The sequence below is a fragment of the Pecten maximus genome, chromosome 4 (assembly GCF_902652985.1).
Source record: "Pecten maximus chromosome 4, xPecMax1.1, whole genome shotgun sequence".
Taxonomy (NCBI): Eukaryota; Metazoa; Mollusca; class Bivalvia; order Pectinida; family Pectinidae; genus Pecten; species Pecten maximus.
The window spans coordinates 45,303,585-45,328,868 of NC_047018.1; the positions used below are offsets into that span (position 1 = coordinate 45,303,585).

At 32.9% G+C, this 25,284-nt stretch overlaps 1 long non-coding RNA gene across 2 annotated transcripts; it reads right to left on the minus strand.

Moving 5' to 3' along the window:
* Window positions 1-14,237: 14,237 nt before the first annotated feature.
* LOC117326230 lies at window positions 14,238-25,097 on the minus strand. Of its 2 annotated transcripts, XR_004532442.1 has the most exons (6): window positions 24,968-25,097; window positions 21,440-21,518; window positions 20,798-20,841; window positions 15,741-15,804; window positions 15,004-15,082; window positions 14,238-14,660 (listed from the first exon to the last, which is right to left on the minus strand). It is a non-coding gene; the product is annotated as an uncharacterized LOC117326230 (long non-coding RNA). The 2 variants fall into 2 exon arrangements; XR_004532443.1 differs by lacking the exon at window positions 20,798-20,841.
* Between the last annotated feature and the right edge of the window lie 187 nt (window positions 25,098-25,284).

Sequence of the window (25,284 nt, forward strand, 5' to 3'; positions counted from 1 at the left end):
TTCAATTATATTTTTGTTATGTATGCTAAACTGATATCTGGAACATATTTCCAAATGACATTATATACTGAAATAATATACAGACAATTATAAAGATACGTCTCATGTAATAAAAGATATAACAGTCCTTTTTTATGTGATGATTGAAGCAATTTGATGCATTTTCTTTCTTATAATTCAACTGTCCCATTGCTTATAATGTGGCGCAACAGTTACCAATATCTGTCTTTAAAGCAAAGGATAATGAAACGTCAACAAGCACGGAGACAATGAATTGTTGTTTTAAAGATATCAATTTCAAATAGCCGGTCATATTTTCCTCCTTGAAGCTGTTATTTTGACGATATCTCTCAAATTGTTTACTGATGCAATTTAGCTTGTTGATGGAATTTTGTCCGACTTCAAAAGAAATATATTTTTTATTGTTTACTGATAATGTTTCATCACTTTCCATAACAGTCCAACACAGATATATATATATAAATAATGTCCTTGTGATGGATATACATAGTAATAATAATAAAAAACACAAACCAGAAAATCACAAGCGCTTTCACATGCTTTGAGAGCAAGCTCTTCAGGTGTAATGTTCATATTACACCTATTACTATTTACTATTATTACACCTGAAGAGCTTGCTCTCAAAGCATGTGAAAGCGCTTGTGATTTTCTGGTTTGTGTTTTTTATTATTATTACTAATATATATATATGTGTGTGTGTGTGTGTGTGTGTGTGTGTGTGTGTGTGTGTGTGCATAAAGTACTTAATTATAGATCCTGTAATTGCCTAATAACAGACGTTAACATCTAACTGGATAAACCTTCTATGAATCGTCAGCGGAGTCGAGGACCAAAGTTGTGAAAAAAATTAGCGAGATATAAAAAGGTTAAAATGTAAATAGATAAATAAATAAAACAAAATGAAATAATTAATACAAAATATCGAAAACGGAAGGTGCACTTAGTCAAAATACAATTAATTGTAGTATTTATGACATTGAAACATTCTAAATACACAGCCACTATTTCATTATCATTGATGTTAATGAGAAGACACACTCAGACGACATGTGAATAATTGAATCAAATGTGACATTGGAGCCTTCTCAACAACACTTTTTTATTTCCATATCATTGATATCTACGTATACTACTTTTTGTTTTCTGGAAAAAAAAAACAACAAAAAAATACAAACAAAAACAAAAACAAAAAAACAAATTTGAAGAATTAGGGCTAAGGAACTTCTTTGTACAGAATATTCCATAGACTAGAGTGGTGAAGCCATTGGACGAACTCAAGTCAATTTTTAAACATTTACGATTATGGCAGAGATGACAGCCATAAAACTATATTTACACATAAGTGGTGATACAGACATATTACAGCTACAATCTGTTAACTATTTTAGTTATTTTTTGTTCTTACATGATGAAGATTTCCTTTGAAGAGAACGTGCAGGTCAACGTGACCATATGAATGCGATTACAGGTATGCCGTAGCTGATTTAAAACATGAGTAAGTCTTTCATCCTCAATTTACTACCCGAAACTTTTCTGTATTTTGTAATTGAAAGGAATTAAGCAATATCATATTTATGACAATTACAGGTAGTAAAGAACATATAAAAATATTAAGCAAAATTATTAAACTACAACTCTTTATTCTCCCCTCTGCCGTCTTAAGGTTTTTATTAAATATCGCGTTAAGATGTAGTTTGATCACCATTTTCTTTAAAATGTATTTAACATTATTGCTACATATCAAAGATATCAATATCTATTTATTTGGTATATTCATATTTTCGTAAATATCTGCAGCTAGTAAATCTGAGTGAGTTTATAAGAAATATTACAGAGGTTTTGGTAATAGTTTTATAACGTGTGTTTATTGTATTTTTCCTGATAATATAAAAACAGGTGATAGTTGCAAGTACGGCCTAAGGTTTTAGTTTATTTATTTATTTATTTTATTTCATTTTTTTTTCTGAGTTTCTGGAGACGGGTGCTTTAACTGTATACAGTGAAAAACCGAAAACAATTAGATACATTATAAACCTGAATATTCATAGCAATCAAAATCAGCTCAGTGTTAAGATTTTATCAATTAGGAGCTAATTTTAAACACTAACAGATGAATTTAAATATGAAGTTGTATATAACTTGATATCTAGTTCTATAACATTATAATATATTCGGCTTGTTATCCAGTGAATTCGACCTTGTGTGTTTTGTTTTTGTTTTTTATTTTTTGTTTTTGTTTTTGCATATGTCGTTATTTTGTTTCATTGGCTGTGTCATTCATAAATCAATTGTGACATCATGATGTAGACAATAACTTGATGTTATGAAATTTAATGGCGCAAATATATGTCTGTCTCTATTTTATTACAGTTTGGCAGGGGAAAAAAAAATAAATAAAAAATGAATAAATAAATAAACACTTCTAGGACATTTCTTTAAATCTAATATGGTTTTAGATATCATCTAATATCTATATTATTGAATCAAACTAGATCTCCGGTAGATGTGATAAATAATAATCAATATTTAACATTTTTCAGTATGTATGACAGTTATTATGATTTATCACGGAACTGGTAAATGTTGTGTAGCACAGCCCTGCCATTGATATGGTAAAACACACGTGTATAAATGTTTTGGTCTCGGTAACGAAAAACTTACCTTCCTTGTTCTCATTCACCTGTCAATAGAAAGAATATTTTGAATATTCCCTTATTATGTTATAGATAACAGTTTTGTGAAAAATAGAAACTTACACTCGTGTCAGTGTGATATGAAAACTCGTTGAATAATATGGCAGGAACATTTCATATCATTATATCTGTATTACTTAATAAATGACCGGAACTCTCGTGCATTATCTTCTCTATTTCCTCTATATTCCAATTTTGAATTCATGACTTATACTGGGAAGTATGTACCTGTATGACATTTATCAATGTATTATCATCAAGAGTAAACAGAGACCGCTGTCGTCATCGCCATTTTTTGATCAGGAAGTTTTATGGATGTTCTCAGTTGGCTCAAAAGTACAAAGAATTGGTGAGTGTGAATGGTTTTTCTTGGACATGGATATTCGAGTTTGTTTCTGTGGGACATGTTTAAATTTTGAGTATCCACTATATCTCTCAGTATTGGAACTCAAGATATTTTTGAAATAATGTTTTTGGACTCGCTTTAGGCAATCCTACAAAGGATACTGGTGTGTATGTATTTGGTTTCTGGTAACTGCTTTTGTTCAAAGTGTTGATAACACAGAAAGTCATTATAAAACTAAAAGAATACCACAAGCGGGATTACTTTCCTCCGTTAGTTACATCACATATGTTCAATAACAGTAACTAAACTGCAACGATATTAAAAGAAAGGATGTTTAAAAAACAAACCAAATACAAGTCTAGTAGAGAGTGATTAAAATATCCAAATGCAACATTAGTGTATATAACTCTAAAAGGGTAAACACATATTTAATCGTAAAGATATTCTTAAACGTAATGAAATATGTTTTATTATCATGAAAACGTGGGTAATGTTTATAAAACAAAGGTTTTGTCTCCAAACAGGCAAGAATATGATAACAAAACAATAAAAAACATGATACGAGAAACATAGTATTATGTGTTAATAAAAAAACCAGCACATTCTAAAAACACATTATTTTATTATATTTATTGAAAAAATGTATTTTAGACCTTTTTCTTTTTACGCTGACCAAATATTTTCCAAATAAACCAGTGCGTGTAAAATGAATATCGACTCGGAGAAAGGAAGTTTCATTGAATAAAGCAGAAGCAGATAGCTAATTGTTTCCTTCTGAAACCCGCTAAACAATGAGTTCTAGTAATGAAAAGTACATAATTATTTTAGTGACATGCCTTGTGCTTTAAAGGGATTATTAACATCCAGAAACAATTACACTTGTTTGGATTCAGAAGAGAATTGTAAAATCTCTAAATAGAATCCAGAGAGATTTGAATTTTAAACAAAAACTAATGTTAGTAATACCTTAGTCCCACTGCACAGAAGTTGGCGCTGTAGTAGGATTTTAATGGGATTCGGCACATGAGCTTTCTGACGACAGAGTTTAATAGGTGTCTCCTTACAAGCCTCGAACCACAGTAGGAACGCGTAAAACACGTGCAGGTTTAAATCAAACAGTAAGATCGCCCCGATGCCTTTAATACCATACATTAATTACTAATTGTTATAAAGACCATCAATGATATAAGTATGAAACAACGTACATACCTTACCTTAGTATTCAGTAATCCTAGTGTGTCCACATCCACAGCAGCTGTAGCATAAACTCACACTCGAAACAAAAGAAAGAAATAACACATTATATCAAAAGAGAGTGTTTCCTTACTGAAATAAAAAGCTATCAATATGTAGTAAAATTCATTTTAGAAACGCTTGTCGTCTGATAAGGAAGACAAAACAGCCCTGTTACTATGCCAACATGGCGACAGCAGTATGTTCGGAACGTAATAACAGGTCTTTCCACCGACGTTTTTACAATGAATTAAACAAGAGTATAATTTTGAGGCTACAACTCAATGTGGCGTACCGTAGAAAAGACTGTCGGTCTATTGTTCCATTACAGTTCATGGCAAATAATTTTCTTCATTCGTGATACTTTTAAGTAAGCTGATGATATAATTTTAAGTTTGAATCAATGCGAAAACAAAATAACACAAATACATTTAATGTAAACAAGTAGTAACGCAGATATTCCATTTCTTCAAAGAAAAATACATTTTTTACGTAAATGTTTATAGGTAGTGATAACTCTAAAGATATATCTCGGAACTAAAACATTTTAACGTTTAGCATATATTTGAAGAGACATTGCAGTTCAAAATTTACAGAATGGCAGAATGATTCTAATGTTAAACCCTGTCTTAGCGGTTCTATTAGTTGATGTCTGCCATAACGGTTCCATTGTAAATGTGTAAGGTATGTCGGTTCTACCAATGTCTGAAATATTGGTTGTAACGTTATCATCAGTATATAATAGCGGTTCTACAGTCATAGTTCTGTCATAGAGATTCCAAAGTAAATATTTGTCATAGAGATTCTACAGTAAATATTTGTCATAGAGATTCTACAGTAAATGTTTGTCATAGAGATTCTACAGTAAATATTTGTCATAGAGATTCAACAGTAAATGTCTGTCATAGAGATTCTACAGTAAATGTTTGTCATAGAGATTCTACAGTAAATGTTTGTCATAGAGATTCTACAGTAAATATTTGTCATAGAGATTCTACAGTAAATGTTTGTCATAGAGATTCAACAGTAAATGTTTGTCATAGAGATTCTACAGTAAATGTTTGTCATAGAGATTTTACAGTAAATGTCTGTCATAGAGATTCTACAGTAAATGTTTGTCATAGAGATTCTACAGTAAATGTTTGTCATAGAGATTCTACAGTAAATATTTGTCATAGAGATTCTACAGTAAATGTCTGTTATAGAGATTCTACAGTAAATATTTGTCATGGAGATTCTACAGTAAATGTCTGTTATAGAGATTCTACAGTAAATGTTTGTCATAGAGATTCTACAGTTAATGTTTGTCATAGAGATTCTACAGTAAATATCTGTCATAGAGATTCTACAGTAAATGTCTGTCATAGAGATTCTACAGTAAGTGTTTGTCATAGAGATTCTACAGTAAATATCTGTCATAGAGATTCTAAAGTAAAGTCTGTCATAGAGATTCTACAGTAAATGTTTGTCATAGAGATTCTACAGTAAATATCTGTCATAGAGATTCTAAAGTAAAGTCTGTCATAGAGATTCTACAGTAAATGTTTGTCATAGAGATTCTACAGTAAATGTTTGTCATAGAGATTCTACAGTAAATGTATGTCATAGAGATTCTATAGTAAATATCTGTCATAGAGATTCTACAGTAAATGTTTGTCATAGAGATTCTATAGTAAATGTCTGTCATAGAGATTCTATAGTAAATGTTTGTCATAGAGATTCTACAGTAAATGTTTGTCATAGAGATTCTACAGTAAATGTTTGTCATAGAGATTCTACAGTAAATGTATGTCATAGAGATTCTATAGTAAATGTCTGTCATAGAGATTCTACAGTAAATGTATGTCATAGAGATTCTATAGTAAATATCTGTCATAGAGATTCTACAGTAAATGTTTGTCATAGAGATTCTATAGTAAATATCTGTCATAGAGATTCTACAGTAAATATCTGTCATAGAGATTCTACAGTAAATGTCTGTCATAGAGATTCTACAGTAAGTGTTTGTCATAGAGATTCTACAGTAAATGTTTGTCATAGAGATTCTATAGTAAATGTTTGTCATAGAGATTCTACAGTAAATGTTTGTCATAGAGATTCTACAGTAAATGTTTGTCATAGAGATTTTACAGTAAATGTTTGTCATAGAGATTCTACAGTAAATGTTTGTCATAGAGATTCTATAGTAAATATCTGTCATAGAGATTCTACAGTAAATGTTTGTCATAGAGATTCTACAGTAAATGTTTGTCATAGAGATTCTACAGTTAATATCTGTCATAGAGATTCTACAGTAAATGTTTGTCATAGAGATTCTACAGTAAATATCTGTCATAGAGATTCTACAGTAAATGTTTGTCATAGAGATTCTACAGTAAGTGTTTGTCATAGATATTATATCGTAAATGTCTGTTATAGAGATTCTACAGTAAATATTTGTCATAGAGATTCTACAGTAAATATCTGTCATAGAGATTCTACAGTAAATATTTGTCATAGAGATTCTACAGTAAATGTTTGTCATAGAGATTCTACAGTAAATGTTTGTCATAGAGATTCTACAGTAAATGTATGTCATAGAGATTCTATAGTAAATATCTGTCATAGAGATTCTACAGTAAATATCTGTCATAGAGATTCTACAGTAAATATTTGTCATAGAGATTCTACAGTAAATGTTTGTCATAGAGATTCTACAGTAAATGTTTGTCATAGAGATTCTACAGTAAATGTATGTCATAGAGATTCTATAGTAAATATCTGTCATAGAGATTCTACAGTAAATGTTTGTCATAGAGATTCTACAGTAAATGTTTGTCATAGAGATTCTATAGTAAATATCTGTCATAGAGATTCTACAGTAAATGTTTGTCATAGAGATTCTACAGTAAATGTTTGTCATAGAGATTCTACAGTAAGTGTTTGTCATAGAGATTTTACAGTAAATGTTTGTCATAGAGATTCTACAGTAAATGTTTGTCATAGAGATTCTACAGTAAATGTTGGTCATAGAGATTCTACAGTAAATGTTTGTCATAGAGATTCTACAGTAAATGTTTGTCATAGAGATTCTACAGTAAATGTTTGTCATAGAGATTCTACAGTAAATGTTTGTCATAGAGATTCTACAGTAAATGTTGGTCATAGAGATTCTACAGTAAATGTTTGTCATAGAGATTCTACAGTAAATGTCTGTTATATAGATTCTACAGTAAATGTATGTTATAGAGATTCTACAGTAAATGTATGTTATAGAGATTCTACAGTAAATGTTTGTCATAGAGATTCTACAGTAAATGTCTGTTATAGAGATTATACAGTAAATATCTGTCATAGAGATTCTACAGTAAATATCTGTCATAGAGATTCTACAGTAAATGTTTGTCATAGAGATTCTACAGTAAATATCTGTCATAGAGATTCTACAGTAAATGTTTGTCATAGAGATTCTATAGTAAATATCTGTCATAGAGATTCTACAGTAAATGTTTGTCATAGAGATTCTACAGTAAATGTTTGTCATAGAGATTCTACAGTAAATATCTGTCATAGAGATTCTACAGTAAATGTATGTCATAGAGATTCTACAGTAAATGTTTGTCATAGAGATTTTACAGTAAATGTTTGTCATAGAGATTCTACAGTAAATGTCTGTTATAGAGATTATACAGTAAATATCTGTCATAGAGATTCTACAGTAAATGTATGTCATAGAGATTCTATAGTAAATATCTGTCATAGAGATTCTACAGTAAATGTTTGTCATAGAGATTCTACAGTAAATATCTGTCATAGAGATTCTACAGTAAATGTTTGTCATAGAGATTCTACAGTAAATATCTGTCATAGAGATTCTACAGTAAATGTCTGTCATATAGATTCGTTTGTCATAGAAATTCTACAGTAAATGTTAAAGTTAATGTACCGGATAGCGATAATTCACACCACAATACTCATCCTCTTTAATGATATATGGAACACTGTAGATTGTATATTTACCTAGTTACTGTACAGTGTGTAAAAACATTTTTGTGCAATTTGTACAATGTGTTAATACCAGTTTACTGTAGAATGTGTTACTACATATTTTGCTGAAGAATATGTAGCTACATATTTTTGTAGACTGTGTAACGACATATTTTACTGTAAAATGTTTATCTACATATTTTAACAATGTGTATTTACACATTTTACCGAAGAATGTGTATCTACAGAATTTTCGTAAAATGTCTACATATTTAGTGTAGAATGTGTAACTACATATTTTACGGAAGAATGTGTATCTTCAAATTTTGTGTAGTATCTGTATCTATTCATTTAGTGTATAATGTGTATCTACATATTTAGTGTAGAATGTGTTACTACATATTTAGTGTAGAATGTGTTAATACATATTTAGTGTAGAATGTGTTACTACATAATTATGAAATTAAATATCAACTGTACAATGTATATTTTCGATAGTACATCTACGACAGTAAATTCAAGTGTTCGGATTTACAAAACATGGTGTATATAATACATTGTGTTAAAGCTGACACGGTAAGTTAAAAAGCTTCCAATTGAGATTAAATAAATATACGAAATCGTTTTTAGACATTCCCCTATGATTACGTATGTCCCTATAATCGTATATAAGGAAGTGCCGACATTTTAGTTTGTAATCTGCTTGGAGACGCATACCTGGACTGAGACCACAATTAAGTACTTCCGGGTTCAGGCCCCACGAATGAAGTCCCCTCAAAAATGTATGTATTTCAGGAAAATAAATCAAATGCCTCTTTGAACTTGATTTTTGTTGATGAATTTAATGTGGATTTATAGTAGAGATGTCAATCTAGGTTTTGTGATGTAAAATAATAATATTGATCATGTATTTTGTGCTCTAGGATCCTGTGTGAGGAGTCCTGATTTGACCTCTACCCCTGACCCGGATGTATATAATCCACGTTGGTGACACATTTTGACAGCTATCTCCAAAAAAAATGCCCAACATGCTGGGTTGAAACTTTTATATTTTGCTTCTCAGATGTTGGTCTTGGCCAGGTGAGATGGAAAGTTGCATATGAGATTTTGGGAATTTATTATGAATTTTAATGTTACAATGAAACATATAGCGAAGCTAATTGTGGTCTTAGTTCCACCTGGATCCGACCCCTATAGTTGTCAAACTCTTTCAACATATGCGCAAAGCGATACATCACACACTTCGTCCGTTCTCGATCCCTCCACAACCCTCCATCCACGTTAATCTTACAATGTATCAATATCAGAAAAGTACATTGAAATTGAACAGGTAATTATCAGAAAATGGTTGTAATCGATTAATTAGCGGTTCTACAGGAAAATGTATGTCATAGTGGTTCTATAGTTAATATCTGCCGTAACGATTCCATCGTGAAAGTGTAAGCTAAGTCGGTTCTACAAACGTCTGTAATATCGGTTCTGCAATAGAAGTTGTATAGTATATAATAGCGGTTATGTAGTAATTGTCTGCCATAGCGATACTTCAGTAAGTAAATGTCTGTCTTTTAAAGTAACTGTTTATCAATTCGGTTCTATCGTAAATATATCGCATAGCGGTTCTATAGTAAACGTCTGTCACACCGATTCTAGTCATGAAAATCCCCGACCATCACAAGAATAGTTCAAATCATATTACTTATCCTCTGTAAATTATAACTGAGGTCTTGTAGATTGTATATCATAAATTTCACAATAAAATGTGTATTTACCTATTTATTGTACAATCTGTAAAAACATATTTTTTCTACCGTATGTAACTACATGTTTACTTTATAAGGTGTTAATACATATTTACTGTAGAATGTATAAACGCTAAGCCAGTAATGTTAACAACATTTGCCTTATTATTATCATTTCAACTATAAGTATCCCTGAAACACTCTTTTATCGTCAGTCATGGCGACGTCACTGTTGTCATTTATCCAATTCACCATGGCTGTCAGCAGGTAGCTTTGTTTGGGCAATGTTAAATAAATGTTTGAAGAAATACCCGAAAAACTCGAAATAATTCGCGGTTTATATTTTCTAATTCTCGGTCTCTATAGTTAGATAGTGTATATTTCCATTTTAATTTTCCTGGATGCCATTTTGGTTTTGACCCTATCGTCACTGACGAGTCCTAGAAGGATACCCGAAAATCTCAAATAAGACGCGGTTGTTTTCTTGAATAGAAGGCAAATGTAGACTTATGCTTTTAGGAAAGTCGTCATTGCGAATGTGACTAACATTTGATGCAATTGATATAGTATATGATCTCCCATAGGTTATTTTGTGCAAGATTATATGATAAATGAAGAATTCCTATGATCTGTATCAATTACCAATTTACAGACCGATGATAAAGGAACCTTCCACACAATTACCGTGCAATAGAAACCTTTTCGAAAAAGGCATTCCCACTATCAAACATTATATATTTTATTATATCTATAAGAAAGACTTCTTCCCAAACTAGGTGTATTTTCCTGTCACTTTTACTCATAAGTTTTTACAGGTTTATTTTCGGGATAGGCGTATTTTGTTTTTAGATCAGATTGTTTTCGAGTTTTACAATAATAGCTACCTCAGAGACTGTCATGGTATCGATTACCATATTGTGCCTACCTGCTTTGTATCACAATCTATTGCTTGATAGTGTATTCCTGTCCTCGCCGATTTAAAACAGCCCATTCAAAATTGGTTTGCAATGTTTCTTAATTAATTTAATGAACTGTTGGACTCATGCATGTCCTCACCTAGATTTGGAAATTTGAAATTTCTCTGGTCTATTTTGAATTTCTTCAATCGTCTCTTCGCTATCAAAACTTTATGTTCTTAACATCACTAACGAGTTCATTAAGGACGAACCAGCCGTATGACACAGTTTATTATTGTTTATTCTGTTTCCAATCCGATATGCTTGAGAGTGATTAATATCATGTGTGTCTAACGTACAGGTATAAGTATTAAGCTGGGTTTTTTTAATGTTCATCCACCTACAAGTTGATATTACTGATTGGTTTTATTTTGAAATTCTACATCGAGTGAAATCGGTACATCATTATGCTGTCTGTAATTACTCATACTATAAACTGTCACAGTTAGGACGCCTTGTGATTTCTGCAACATAATTTACAACTAAAAGTCCTAAATTCAGTATTTCGGGACGCAGGAGAATAATCGTATGTCTTAAATGCATTTGATATTTTGCATATATGTGTGTTTGAACGAATAAAATCAAACGAAATAGCAAAATTAAATAGATGAGGAATGCATCGGATAACAAACCATTGGATATGCATGAGTTCTAGAATTGGAAAATACGCGTTAAATTCAATATGAATTTGTCTCAAGAGCAACACAATGCATCATGAAATCGACAAAAGCAACATCCAGTCCTATAAGTAGTATATAGTGTTCTAAGGGAGACAACTCTTGAAAACGACATCCTTTGTATACGTATTTTAAAGACAGGTTTAGTTCTTGATTTTGATATGTAGAAACTTTTCCCTTCTTATGATACAGAAATTTGTATTTTGGAATTGTGATGTTTTTATGAATTTAAATAGGCCTAGGGTTCATGAATCCACAACGAGTCAAGGGTTTTTTTGCTTTTTTTTTCGGTAGGTATTTGCTTTGATCTTTTTTAATATTTTTGTGAGCCGACATATAATGAAAAATAATGAAAGCTTTTTATTTTGATCGTGTCATGAAATTTCAAAGAAGAAGTCCGCAGTACATAATGTGCTGTGAATTCCTCCCATATAATCTAGAACCCTATTTATATATTTTCCCTAATATGTTCTTTTAATGTCATTAAAAGTTAGTGTCTATATTATAAGTTCATTACATTTCCTCCATTTAACCTATTTTTATACTTAATCTAATGTATTATCACAAATTAATGCTTTTCATTATTCGAAACATAGAAATCTTCTTTTGAAAGAGATTTTTAGTACAATGGAGTGTGAAACTGTTCGACATGATCAACATGGAATTTATCTAGAATGTCATTTGCAATACATTACAATTTAATGAACCCGGCAGGTATATGTAACATATTGTCGTTTTATTTTGCCTGAATACATAACATTAATTAACCAAAAAATACTTGTAATAAATTATAATGCCATCAGTCCGTAATAAACGATACATTATAATTTCTTCAATCTCTATCATATATGTACGATTCATTTTATTTTTCATTAATCTGGCATGTTTTACTTATTTGAATATATATATTTTTTCGATATTAGTGATAAGTTTTACTCTATTAATTTCATAAACTATAACCAATATTATCATAATGCAATTTTTTTTTTTTTTTTTTTTTTTTTAAATAATTCCAAAATGTAATCAATGATAAAGGAGAGCTTCAGTAGAATACATTTATAATTTATCATAATAATGTATAGAGTGCATACTAGTTTACTTCAAAATGTACACCCCTACATATACAAACCCACACTCACCCAAGAGGCCCATGGGCCTTAATGGTCAACTGAGATTTGAAATATTTCAGTTAATTTGAATGACCCTTTTTGGCTCCACCCATCAGTCCAAGGGGTCAGTCAGGGCCAACATGTGCATACCATTAATCTGTCATCCCATGCTGATAATGTTAACAAAGCTAGTATCAATTCCATAGAAATCAAACAAATAATAGTCAAACATGTGATTTCCCTATATAAACTATAGTAAAGTTTAACCCCCTGCCCAGGGGCAAACGTGAGACCCCAGGGTCATGAAATTCACAATTTGGTAAGGCACCTTAAGACCTTTCCATCTATGAAGAGTATTTGATTCTACCTTATTTGGGTCTTAAGAAGCTTTTTGAAATTTCAGTCAATTAGACCCTTTTTAGCCCAACCCATCAGCCCCTGGGGGTCAGTCGGGGCCAATATGTTCATACCATCAAACTGTCATCCCATGCTTATAATGTTAGCAAAGTTAGAATGAATTCCATCAGAAATCCAACAAATCATAAGTCAAAAATGTGATTTCTCTATATAAACTATAGTAAAGTCAACCCCTACTCAGGGGCAAACATGAGACTCCAGGGTCATGAAATCCACAATTTTGGTAAAGCACCTTAAGACCCTTCCATCTATGAAGAGTTTGATTCCACCATATCTGAGAATAGAGAAGAAGATTTTTGAAGTCTTAGTCAATTTGACTCTTTTTAGCCCCGCCCCTCAGGCCCCTGGGAGGTGGGGACCATATGATTCCGTATTTTGGTTGACCTTTAGCCATAGAAGCTCCCTGCCAAATTTCATTGAATTTGGTTCAGCGGTTTTTGAAAAGTCGAAAATGTAAATTGTTTACGGACACACGAAGTTCCAGAGAAGTCATTACTATCAATATTGCCAAATGGACCTCTTTTGGCCCACCCCTCAGCCCCCATCATTTGTATTAATTTGAATGCCTGCCACATAGGGATGCTTCCTACCAAATTTGGTTAAATTTAAATTCTGACGAGTGGTTGATGGACGGACGCCTGACACCACGGTATGGCATAAGCTCACCTTGATCCTTTGGACCAGGTGAACTAATAACTTGACAACTGACTAGTCCATGATGGTCTTGACATGGGTCTGTCTCTAAACCTGAACTTAACCAAAGTGTTAAATTGATATTTAATTAAATCAATTTAAGTGTTCATAAGGAAACTTTTTTTTTTAAATTCAGAAGTGGTCCAGAATGAATTTTGACTCTTCTTTAGCTTTTAAGGCTGTCCACTCAAATTTAATATTGACCTTGACTCTAGGAACTTTTTCAACCCCTATTACACATATACATTTCACTGTGTAAAAATATGTGATAACTAATTAGATGAAATGAACTACATATTTGGTCACCAAAGCTGTCATATGTTGTGTGAAAGTAGGATAAATTCATTAATCTGGAATACAAGCAAAAATGAACTAAAACTTCAGTAATACATTGTACATCATAACGTTTTTATTCTGAACTCAACTTTATACAGGATAAAATGAGAAATCCAGACTGTAATTAGTAATTCACCAGAATTTGTTATACATGTAATACAATATCACTTCTTTAAAACATAAATGAAACAATCAATTTCATCATTTGAATTATCTGAGATTTTAGGTTTACTAGCAGAGTGATACAAACTGCAGTGAAGTGTTTTCCTGTTGTCAAGGAGACGTTTGTCTTCGTTCCGTCCACAAACTTGCTGGATTGCTAATCTTAGTTCAAGCTTGGTCGATATGCTTGCTGTAAATTTTGTGTCAGAGATGATGACTTTGAATGTGTCTATTATCCAAAGTGGTTAGATTGACGAATGGTCTTTAGCTATTATGACCAAGCAAAAGAACAATGTGGCAAATTTCAGCTTCCTGAAAAAAGGTATTTTGAAAATGAGTATTTTAGAATCATTTTATAGGAAATTCAGTAGAAAATTAAGATAAAAAATTACAGAGTAATGCCATTAACAATGTTGTTATCTGTTATCGTTCTGTTTGTTCCAATTTTTTGTACTATTGATAACTTTTTGTTTGTTTTTTTTTGTTTTGAGAAATTCAAAGTCAGGAGAGGAAAGGAGTTTGACTGGTTCACTTGAATGTGTTTTATAGTTGAACTGTTAACAAACAAAAACTGATGAACTCACAGTTGTAGGATTTAAATTAATCTTAAACAAAAACCAGATCATTGATATCACTTGTATATTGTAGTACTCACCTGCAATGGATCCTTTTCCCTTTAATGTTTGATAATATCTTCACGGCCACCTGATGACGTTCGTTTTAAAATCATCAGACTGAAACAATGGTAATTAACCACAGTCAGCATTAGCTAACAAAGATATCCCCAAAGCCGAATTACCAGTATATGACTTAAAACATTCCAGAAGAATTTATATAATACACATCGGATGATATGAAACAAAATCATTAAGGATCAATGTGTGCTTAAACAAATTACTTAGTTCTCAGGCCCTTTCCTGGTTGAATATAAAGAATATACTGTATCTATTAATACTTATTCTTCAGGAGAAGAATATGTGGAAAAACCCCTTCCCTTCTCCAGTATTATGATCCATTGACCATATGATTAGAGCACATATTCATTAAGGTGAAAGAAAAATAACAATGATAATTAAATCATTGTTTTACACCCAAGAACCAAGTAATTAATTTAATATAGACTTAGCATTAGGGGTATATGAGGTAAATTACAAAAGATTTGATGTAACCAGGAGGGTAGCTTTTTTACTTTCACTGTACCTATAACTTATATTATATCAAGGATGACATGCATGAGCACTAACCACTTCTAAAACATTCTGTTTTCAGCCAAAATTTAGGAAACAACAAACATTTGTTTAAGTTGTGGAAGCTTTTTGAGATATTGAATATACTGGTAGCTATATACTAAAGAGCAAAGGACAAAAAAAATGAACATATTTAAACACTCACCTGATTCGGATCTGTTCCTCTATCTAACAGGAGCTTTACGACATCTGTAGTCAAAAACATCAACCTAAAACAGGGTTCAATATCAAAATATAGAGAGTGTTGGCGAATGAGTACATTAACTTCATTTAAATAATGGACATGTGTTAATGCTGTGTGTCTAGTTCAAACATGAACAGTATTATTACATATTTCTAATATACCACCATATCAATCATAACATGATCAAGGCTAGCTCATGGTCTGTGATACCACTGCACTGAGCTAACACAATCTTGATTTTAGCATATTAAGCTAAGCAGTTTCTGATATCATATCATCACATTGAACATGACACAATTAATCATGATGTGGTCTATAATACCACTACACTGATCATAACACAATCATGGCGTGGTATGTTATACCACTGTATCGATCATACCACAATCATGACGTAGTATGTTATACCACTGTACCGATCATAACACAATCATGACGTAGTATGTTATACCACTGTACTGATCATAACACAATCATGACGTAGTCTGTTATACCGATCATAACACAATCATGACGTGGTATGTTATACCACTGTATCGATCATACCACAATCATGACGTAGTATGTTATACCACTGTACCGATCATAACACAATCATGACGTGGCATGTTATACCACTGTACTGATCATAACACAATCATGACGTAGTCTGTTATACCGATCATAACACAATCATGACGTGGTATGTTATACCACTGTACCGATCATAACACAATCATGACGTAGTATGTTATACCACTATACCGATCATAACACAATCATGACGTGGTATCTTATACCGATCATAACACAATCATGACGTAGTATGTTATACCACTATACTGATCATAACACAATCATGACGTGGTATGTTATACCACTGTACCGATCATAACACAATCATGACGTGGTATGTTATACCACTGTACCGATCATAACACAATCATGACGTGGTATGTTATACAACTGTACTGATCATAACACAATCATGACGTGGTATGTTATACAACTGTACTGATCATAACACAATCATGACGTAGTATGTTATACCACTGTACCGATCATAACACAATCATGACGTGGTATCTTATACCGATCATAACACAATCATGACGTAGTATGTTATACCACTATACTGATCATAACACAATCATGACGTGGTATGTTATACCACTGTACCGATCATAACACAATCATGACGTGGTATGTTATACCACTGTACAGATCATAACACAATCATGACGTAGTATGTTATACCACTGTACCGATCATAACACAATCATGACGTAGTATGTTATACCACTATACTGATCATAACACAATCATGACGTGGTATGTTATACCGATCATAACACAATCATGACGTGGTATGTTATACCACTATACTGATCATAACACAATCATGACGTAGTCTGTTATACCGATCATAACACAATCATGACGTAGTATGTTATACCACTGTACCGATCATAACACAATCATGACGTGGTATGTTATACCACTATACTGATCATAACACAATCATGACGTAGTATGTTATACCACTGTACCGATCATAACACAATCATGACGTGGTATGTTATACCACTGTACAGATCATAACACAATCATGACGTAGTATGTTATACCACTGTACCGATCATAACACAATCATGACGTGGTATGTTATACCACTGTATCGATCATACCACAATCATGACGTAGTATGTTATACCACTGTACCGATCATAACACAATCATGACGTAGTATGTTATACCACTATACCGATCATAACACAATCATGACGTGGTATCTTATACCGATCATAACACAATCATGACGTAGTATGTTATACCACTATACTGATCATAACACAATCATGACGTAGTATGTTATACCACTCTACTGATCATAACACAATCATGACGTGGTATGTTATACCGATCATAACACAATCATGACGTGGTATGTTATACCACTATACTGATCATAACACAATCATGACGTAGTCTGTTATACCGATCATAACACAATCATGACGTAGTATGTTATACCACTGTACCGATCATAACACAATCATGACGTGGTATGTTATACCACTATACTGATCATAACACAATCATGACGTAGTATGTTATACCACTGTACCGATCATAACACAATCATGACGTGGTATGTTATACCACTGTACAGATCATAACACAATCATGACGTAGTATGTTATACCACTGTACCGATCATAACACAATCATGACGTAGTATGTTATACAACTGTACTGATCATAACACAATCATGACGTGGTATGTTATACCACTATACTGATCATAACACAATCATGACGTAGTCTGTTATACAACTGTACTGATCATAACACAATCATGACGTAGTATGTTATACCACTGTACAGATCATAACACAATCATGACGTGGTATGTTATACCGATCATAACACAATCATGACGTGGTATGTTATACAACTGTACTGATCATAACACAATCATGACATGGTATGTTATACAACTGTACCGATCATAACACAATCATGACGTAGTCTGTTATACTGATCATAACACAATCATGACGTGGTATGTTATACCACTATACCGATCATAACACAATCATGACGTAGTCTGTTATACAACTGTACTGATCATAACACAATCATGACGTGGTATGTTATACCACTGTACCGATCATGACACAATCATGACGTGGTATGTTATACCACTATACCGATCATAACACAATCATGACGTGGTATCTTATACCGATCATAACACAATCATGACGTGGTATGTTATACCACTGTACCGATCATAACACAATCATGACGTGGTATCTTATACCAATCATAACACAATCATGACGTGGTATGTTATACCACTATACTGCTCATAACACAATCATGACGTAGTCTGTTATACCGATCATAACACAATCATGACGTGGTATCTTATACCGATCATAACACAATCATGACGTGGTATGTTATACCACTATACTGATCATAACACAATCATGACATCGTATGTTATACAACTGTACCGATCATAACACAATCATGACGTGGTATGTTATACCACTATACTGATCATAACACAATCATGACATCGTATGTTATACAACTGTACCGATCATAACACAATCATGACATCGTTTGTTATACAACTGTACTGATCATAACACAATCATGACGTGGTATGTTATACCACATGTACCGATCATAACACAATCATGACGTAGTCTGTTATACCACTGTACCGATCATAACACAATCATGACATGGTATGTTATACCACTGTACTGATCATAACACAATCATGACGTAGTATGTTATACCACTGTACTGATCATAACACAATCATGACGTGGTATGTTATACCACTGTACCGATCATAACACAATCATGACATGGTATGTTATACCACTATACTGATCATAACACAATCATGACGTAGTATGTTATACCACTGTACTGATCATAACACAATCATGACGTAGTATGTTATACCACTGTACCGATCATAACACAATCATGACGTGGTATGTTATACCACTATACCGATCATAACACAATCATGACGTGGTATGTTATACCGATCATAACACAATCATGACGTGGTATGTTATACCACTGTACAGATCATAACACAATCATGACGTAGTATGTTATACAACTGTACTGATCATAACACAATCATGACGTAGTATGTTATACAACTGTACTGATCATAACACAATCATGACGTGGTATGTTATACCACTGTACTGATCATAACACAATCATGACGTGGTATGTTATACCACTGTACTGATCATAACACAATCATGACGTGGTATCTTATACTGATCATACCACAATCATGACGTGACCACATGTACCGATCATAACACAATCGTGATTATAGCATTGAAGCTCATCAGGTGTTATCAGGGCCAAAAATCCTCATACAGTGATGTAATAGTGATACATGTACCTTAGTAATGGATTGGTTACATTTGGTGAACAGCAAATATTTAAACAGTAGTATCAACAAGAGGCCCAGTGGGCCTGTATTGCCTTCCAGGTTGGATTTGTCTAAACATCAAAATAATGTTCATGTTTAATTTGTTAATAGCTTCATTTATTGACGCCAAACAATGCCATATATGGTTATCGGGTGGGGTTCTAAATTGCTTCAAAGATATAACCCAGCAACGACGTACAGTCTCTGGAGGTGTGCATCATGGAGCCCAGGTATTGTTTTTATAGCATGATTGTGTTTTAAAGAATCTGCGTCCCTAGGGTTGGGGAAAGACCCCAGGGCGTATTTCACATCAGGATTGGGTTTGTCTCTTAATTCACGCCCAGCAATGCTATATATGGTTATGGGGTGGGGTTCTCAAAAGGTTCAAAATTATAACCAAGAAACTACTGGTAAGTCTCTAGGGTAGGGGATCTCAACAAAGTCAAATATATAACCAAGAAACTAAGTCTCTTGGGGTGGGGAAAGAGCACTGGGCCTATCTTTATGTCAGGATTGTGTTGATTTCTTCCTGAGCAGCAATGCTGTGATTATAAGGTGTGGATCTAAACGGTTTCAAGGATATAACACAGAAACTAATATAAGTTCCTATTTGTGGGGAAAGACTGTAGGTCCTATTTTTATAACAGGAATGTGTTTAAATCTCTTGATGCCCAGCAATGCTGTACATGGCTATGTTTAGGGGATCTCAAATTATTGGTTTCAAAAACATAACCAATAAACTACAAATATGAGCGACATCCATTGCTTAACTCTAAAGAAGAAGTCATAACTTCACCTTAGTCCTTCTGGTCTGTTTTTGTTTAATGTCCTATTAACAGCCAGGGTCATTTAAGGACGTGCCAGGTTTCAAACTTGCAACCCAGAGGTGGAGGGCTAGTGATAAAGTGTCGGGACACCTTAACCACTCGGCCTTCGCGGCCTTCTGACCATGTGAGCTAACAATTAATAGTCATGCAAGATAAAACATTATCATATGTGATAACTTATCTTATACAGATCAATAAAAGATAAAACACATTTGTGAACTAACCTGATTGGAATCCACCCCAGTATCCAAAAGCAGCGTAAACCATTCTGTATGCCAGATGAAAGTAATTTTAGTAGAACTTCTTAATCAAGACCAGAATATCATTCCAAAATTTTGGTTTGGTTTGATAAAGTTTAACATTCTATCAATTGTCAGCTATTGTCCAAAACGTTGATGAGTCCCAATACTAAAAGGTATTTGGATGACTCAATACTGAGTCCTAACTTTCACTTATATAACAACCATGCTACTAAATACGAGGCTTTGAAATATATATGCAAGTCCTTAATTGTTATATAATAGTAGATCTAGAGAGTCAAGAAATGTAAGAAAAGACAGTATAAAACATTTATCCAGCACTGCCACACATCACAGTATAAAAACATTTACTCATCACTGCCACGGAATGACGGACGGACGCCACACCATGGCATAAGCTCACCAGACCTTCGGTCCAGGTGAGCTTAAAGCATTAACCCAAACAGAAATTAATCCTTTATCCGATTGCCAATCTCTACAATCTTTCAAAATTAAAATTAATGTGCAATTGTTTACATGTCATCATGTGACTAATTAATAAATAATATAATCTACATATAAATTTAATAGCTGCATTAATATCTTAAAGCTATCTAAGCTACTCACGTAGCCTGTATCCTCAGCCATAGGTATAGTACACGTTAATAAAACCTTTTTAGAGCTCAATCGATGATCACCGCATAGCCTGAAAATATAAATCATATATCACAGGTATATGAGACACTTGGATGATACTAGTTAAGGGAAAGGGGAATCTGTGAAAATTTCAACATCGATGATTTGATAAAATTGGTTAATGCCAACCAATCCATTTTCGATATTATTTATCGGTTAGCCTACCGTTACACAATCCTTTAAAAGGTATTACTTTTTCGTTACTCCGGGATTGAATAATCTGAATTATCTCCGAAGCAGAGTTTGTGGCCATTTTGATTTTATACAAGCTTCACTCCTAGTAATTTCTTATCTTTAATTTTCTATCACACCGTTTCAAAGTTAAAATCTTTAGTCATAAACAGTTATCATATTTATATTTGTTTTTGCATTTAATTATAGTAAAATAGCATGATTGGTAAGAAGTTGTAATTAAGAGTTAAATTACAAAGAACTTTCATTTTCTCTTCAGTGAAATTGAAAGTAGAACTTGCACTTTCGGTTTTAAAAACAATCATCGATGTTGACATCTCACAATCGATCATTGAGAATTGGTTGCATATCTGATTAGATATCAGTTATAATTTATAATCAAGACAACACTAGATCATACACACTGTACATATTGTACGTGGTTAAGTATAAGGATTCTATGTACAGCATTCCAGCCATTTACAAATTAGAAGTGCAGTAACGCAGTGGTATATATATACAGCAGCAACAAATGCAGACACATGTTTGGAGACTGAAAAATAATGTTGGGAGACTTAAATGGCGAAGAGCAATTACACATTTTGTTAGACTTTATAGTCTTATTTTGTTTACACCACAATCTTACCCTAACAGGAGACCAAAGGGTCTGAACAGTCATCTAACTTTCATTTCTTAACAGTCTTCCAATTTTCATTGAAGTTTGTAATTTTGCTTTAAACATAAATTTTAGTAAAATTATGTATGATGGATGACACAAAGAGATACTTTCTAATATTATTTCTAGTACTATTAATTCTATTTCTATAAATAAACTCTACCAACTCCCCAGGGGGAAACGTGAGACCCCAGTGTAATGAATTTTACAATTTCAGGAAAGCACCTTAAATGTTTAATTTATTTACAAAGAACATTTATATCTGGATCTTGAGAAGACTTTTGATTAATTCATTAAATTTGACCTTTGTGGCCCCACCCCTCAGGCCACTGGGAGGTGGGGGACCATATAATTCGTTAATCTGGTTGCCTTTTGGCCATGTGTGATTTCTATAAAATTTCATTGAAATTGGTTCAGAGGTTTTTGATAAGAAGTCCAAAATGTGTAGATGTTTACAGAAGCCTGACGACAATAGATAAAACACTATGGGTATAGGTCATCCTGACCTGAAGCTTTGGTTCAATATCAGATGACCTAAATAGGTCATCCCGACCTTGCATTGGTTCATTATCAGATGACCTAAATAGGTCTTAGGTCATCCCGACCTTTGGTTCAATATCAGATGACCTAAATAGGTCATCCAGACCTTTGGTTCATTATCAGATGACCTAAATAGGTCATCCCGACCTTTGGTTCATTATCAGATGACCTAAAAAGTCAGGAATGCAAGTATATCACATTACATACACTATAAACAAGTTAACAGTATCAAAAACATTAATTAGAAGTGGTGTATAGTGATGATCGGTAGGAATCGATTAACTACTGGTAATCGGTAATGCCTTCCAATTCCAATCATCAATGGTAAGATTTATAATTGATTAATCGGCAGGAGATTGTTTTCTTTTACTCACTGTTAGTGGTCATACATATCACAGACAATATTACATGGTGTTTAGACAAACTATTATGAACAAGCTTTTAAGCTGATCTCAGTCTAAAATGAAACCGAAGCTGACTGTGTGCTGACTGAAGGGTGATGTGATAAAACGACCACATTTAAGTGCAGCTTGTCCTCATAACAATGAGACATTTAATTTAATAAATGCAATTTAAAACTATAACTAGTCTAGTTTTGCAAAGTCTATATATTTTTCACATCAAAAATACATATATACATATTGTATTGGGTTGTGAACAATCTTTTACTAATAACACAATAAACAATTACCTGTAAGTACTGTAAAACCGATTATGAAAACTGATTATCGAATCAGTTTGCCCTGTCAATTCGAACCAATCATCAATTTTGATTTTTAGCTGATTATACAACACTATTAATTAGCCTCTGATTTGTCTGTTACTTGAATTATCTCTTGTAGGACAATTTCATTTATAACAATTGAAAATCCACAAACTATGCATTCTTTGTCCAGTAACATAATAATGAATAAGTACATATATTGCTTTGCAATTTAAGAATCTTTTGGTACTTTCCAACATTCAAAATTTTTATTTTTTTATTTTTGCGTTTACATATATGTATATTATGTTTCACACGAATGACCATACAGGGATTAGAAACTGTCTCTATCTGTTAGTAATCATTTGTAATGATGTGGTGAGATGTTAACTACACTACCTTATTGTGAACTACTTTTCTCAAAAAAATTCTCTTCCAATCATTTCAATTTTTGAATCTGTAAAAAGCTGAATGAATTCCATGTGCACAGATTATTTAGATTAAGTTTTCCTACCAAGTGATTTTGAGCAAATTGCTCAAATTTTACATAAATAATCACTGACTTTATGTAATGGCCGCTTGCTGTTCATACATGTAGTAAATAACAAATATTATCGAAATATACTACCTCATTGTCAACAACTTTTCCCAAAAAACACTAGTCCAATCTTTTTCAATTTTGGATTAGTAAAAAGCTGAATAAATTCTTCAGGTACGTTATATATACTGATCAAGTTTTTGAAACATATCTTTTTTGATATAAATTAAGTTATTAAAATTTTGCATCAAATCAGAGACCTATATACTAAATTATAGGTCTCTGATCAAATATAACGTTAGTTTATATTTTAGCAAGTTTTCTCCAAAAGTTCTCATCTGCTTTTTTTCATTATTGAATCAATTAAAAGCTGAATACGTACATTGTATATATACATTGCTTGTGCTATATAATTTAGTATATAGGTCTCTGATTTCACCTAATGTATGCTGTTATGTCTACTGTAGTCTTACATTTAAAAAAAATAGCCAGAAATACCTATCTTTTAAATATATATAAGACTAGATATGCCCCTGTGGTCTGCCGATCTATTATCAGACGCTATTGTATGATTGTGCCGACTGATCAAAAAATTCTCGTCGTGCCAACCTCTATATATCTAACACCGTTAGTTTAGGCTACCGGGCCCTGTGCTACAGACGGCAAGACGCTTTCCACGAGCGCTCCAACAACCGACAAACGTCTAAATCCTACTTGTCACCCGACGTTTACCCGGGACTAGATAGGAGTAACCCGGGACCTGTGTGTGTGGTTATATAGGCCTAGGCCTAGTGTGTTTCTTTTTCCACACGTGTAGAGTGTGTTACTTACCTCGGCGTATCGAGAATTTTCTTCCTTTCACAGTTCGGGTAGATTATCCGGGTCACACTTCCTTTAAAATCGTGTCGTAACTTCCTTTAGACTTACACAGTGTAACGTAGAATGCCATTGGATAATCACTTTGCTCTATCTTGACCTACCTGTAGGGTGAGTTCACCATGCATCGGACACCTCTCTCGGAAGTTGCACGTTCGTTCCTTCGCTGGTACGTTATACCCCATTCCAATACAACACAATAAAGGTGAATGTGTTCCGAATGACTTTTCTACTACATAGAAGCCGAATGAGACAAGAGTGTGTACGAAAGA